We start from the raw sequence: 2,990 nt of genomic DNA, 5'->3' as shown, positions 1-2,990 counted from the left end.
TTTGTAACTGTGCATTCTAAATCTTTGCCATTTTTCTGTTGGACTTTTGGTATTTTTTGCACACATTTTTACAAGCACCTTATAAAAGCATAGTGCTTTTCCAATTATAGTATACCACAGTATATATGAGCCACACTGTATATCAAGGGTGGCTAAACTATGGCTTTTAGGCTAAATCTGCTCTGTAAATGAAATTTTATCAGAACACAGAAATGCTCACTATCTAACATACTGTCTCTGACTTTTTTGTGCTACAATGATCCAGTTGAGTAGTTGTGACTGTTGGGGAGAAAACCTTTTCCCCTGCATATGTTAGGTTTTCAGCTGGGACGCTTTACAAAAAGGCAGATTAATAAGAGAAAAACGAATGGCTCACATCACATGGGAGAAACAAATGAAAAATAACCCAAAACGGAGGCTTAGAATTCCAACTTAGAATAGCATCTTCAACAAAGAACAATATGTTTGTAGAGACATCAGAACAAAGAAAAGCAGTTGTAGGCTTCAAGGGTGGCAAACTGTGGGAAGGTAAATATATAAGAGGAACAAATGGAGTAAGGTTTGTTTGCAGATTCCTCTGGTGCCGTGTCTAGGAGGATGAGTCTATCTCCAGTAAAATGAGAATTTACATCCTGCCTTTAGGCAGAAAAGGGGAAAGTCTCAAGAGCTTCTCCTACACTTGCTGCTTCATAATTGCCCTCAACTCAAAATTATTTTTTAAAAAAAATATGGAACACTTCACTAATTTGCTTGTCATCCTTGCTCAGATGCCATGCTAATCTTCTCTGTATTGTTCCAATTTTAGTATATGTGCTGCCAAAGCGAGCACTCAAAATAATTTTTATGTCAAAGAGGCATATTTTGGACATATTTTGGTTTCCTTCACAACGAATAGTATATGGCCTACAGCTTAAAGTATTTACCTTTTAACCCTTTACAGAAAAAGTTGTTGATCCCTGCCCTAGACTCACTAAAAGAACTCCAGTGTTGGGGGCTATACGCATATATTTTGAAAAAGCTCCTTACAGAATTTTTAAGTTCCCCAAAATTTGAGAAACATGAATTGGTTAGTAGTGGAATATAGAAAGACATGATTTCTAGCACACTTCTTTTCACCTCTTCTGTATTTTGTTCCTTTTTCATCTTTCAGCACATGTACAGAGCTACAGATGATCTTATATTAAGACATCCTTTAAAAACAATACTAGCACTGAAGATTTTAAGATTAAGCTGACTGTTTCTTGGAAAATGTTCTGTATCTTTTTCTTGTCATCTTTTATTCCTTGGTATGATACGTGTTTGATCAAGTTGTTTCATCTTTAAGCAGATGAAGAAATTATATCTGTGTTACATTATGAAGTTCATATTGTCAATTCCTACCACATTCTTATAGCTATTGTTAATGATCTAGGATTAAAAATAAAATAGAATTGTGCTCAGACTTGAATTGGAATATATTTTTAATCATACATATTAAAATAAATGTTAAGATAAAATATAATAATTATTATGGTATTGTTTCCAAGTGATTTTTTTCCACCAAGACATTCAGAATATAGTTTAAAGATGAGGCAAAATGAAGTGATAGTTAATGACTTTCAATAAAATATTTATAATTAATGAAATTTAAATATAAAAATTATTTAAATTAAGCTGAAACTGTAATGTTTTGAAGTTTCAATGAAATAACATTCCATATTTTATAACAATGACACAACTCACAACCCTAATGTTCCCTCTACCTCTAATTGTCTAGATAAGCAATAGGTACAGCCCTTCATGATATTTACACCTAGACTTAGAAGATACAATATTAAGGGTAAAAAATAAATGTTCAATCTTATAAAACGTTTCTCAGCCACTGCTCTGTCACTGCCGCTTGTCCTCCCCTCGTTCGTGAACACTTCTGGAAACATGTTTTCGGGCATGAACAGGAGCAAGAAAATGGACGCTTTTGGATACACATATTTGTTAGTTTCATGCTGTGGATCCAAATGCTCACTAGTTTAATTGGTTTAATGGAAGGAAGATTTGGCAAATTGATTTATCTTTTCTCTTCCTAAGCACTTCTATTTTCCAAGTCCGCCTTGCAGTCTGTGTCCATCTCCTCAGCGTGCTCAGAGCAGAACTCACCGCTCCACATACTTGTTTCCAGACATAGGGCAAGAACTGTGAAGAAGTGTTACCTTCTGGTCTCAACAGTATTGGCCAAGAGAATAGATGATAGATTTTTAGGGTTACAGGTAGGTGGTACTGTGTCAGCACATTGGCTTTGGTACACAGAAGATGTTCAGTATATTTGCATTGATTTAAAGAACCAATGTCCCAATTAGCAGAGTGTGTCTAGCATTGCTGCTCCATGAAACTCAGAGCAGAAAGGGGTTGGCAGATTCTTTAATGATTGAGGGGCTTTAGCACATAAGAAAAATATGTTCTTAATGGTACAATAATGTTTAGTTTACAAAATTTTTAAATTTATTAATCAATTAACATTCTTTTAAAAAGTAACATTTCCCTAATCATATATTTCTTACACAAGTAATAAAAAGTCTGAATTTGACCAATTAGATTTATCCAACATTTAAAAATTAAGATTTAATCAAAGACCTTTTAAAACTTAATTTGAAGACACCTTAAGTACTCTTAATCCTTTAGGAAATACACAAAAGATAAAGTATTGCAACACTTACAAACCCATTAAAACTATTATACCAAAATGCTTATAAATAGCATAGGTTAAACATTACTTTTTATTCCTTACCCTTTACATTCCCAGTGTTTCATTTTTTACATATTCTTCAATAATCCTACCAGCTACTGTATATAGGACAAAGGCCATTGCACATCAGTTGATGCTGCAAGCCCTTGGGCAGAACTCACAAGTTCTTGGGTTACCCAGTCCAAGACAATTCAACCCTGTGTTTCGATCATAGGCTGAGGACACTTTACAAAGCCGTTTTCACTCGTTTCATCCTGAGACTTTTGGATCC

The 2,990-nt window shown here is 34.2% G+C and overlaps 1 non-coding gene across 1 annotated transcript; it reads right to left on the bottom strand.

Annotated features, from left to right (window-relative positions):
- Positions 1-722: 722 nt before the first annotated feature.
- LOC118921824 (U6 spliceosomal RNA) lies at positions 723-829 on the bottom strand. Its single transcript, XR_005028522.1, has one exon. It is a non-coding gene; the product is annotated as a U6 spliceosomal RNA (small nuclear RNA).
- Positions 830-2,990: the final 2,161 nt, after the last annotated feature.

Source organism: Manis pentadactyla, chromosome 12, assembly GCF_030020395.1.
Source record: "Manis pentadactyla isolate mManPen7 chromosome 12, mManPen7.hap1, whole genome shotgun sequence".
In the NCBI taxonomy this organism is placed as follows: domain Eukaryota; kingdom Metazoa; phylum Chordata; class Mammalia; order Pholidota; family Manidae; genus Manis; species Manis pentadactyla.
Note: the sequence above shows the minus strand (reverse complement) of the source record. Positions and strands in the feature narration are given on the sequence as shown.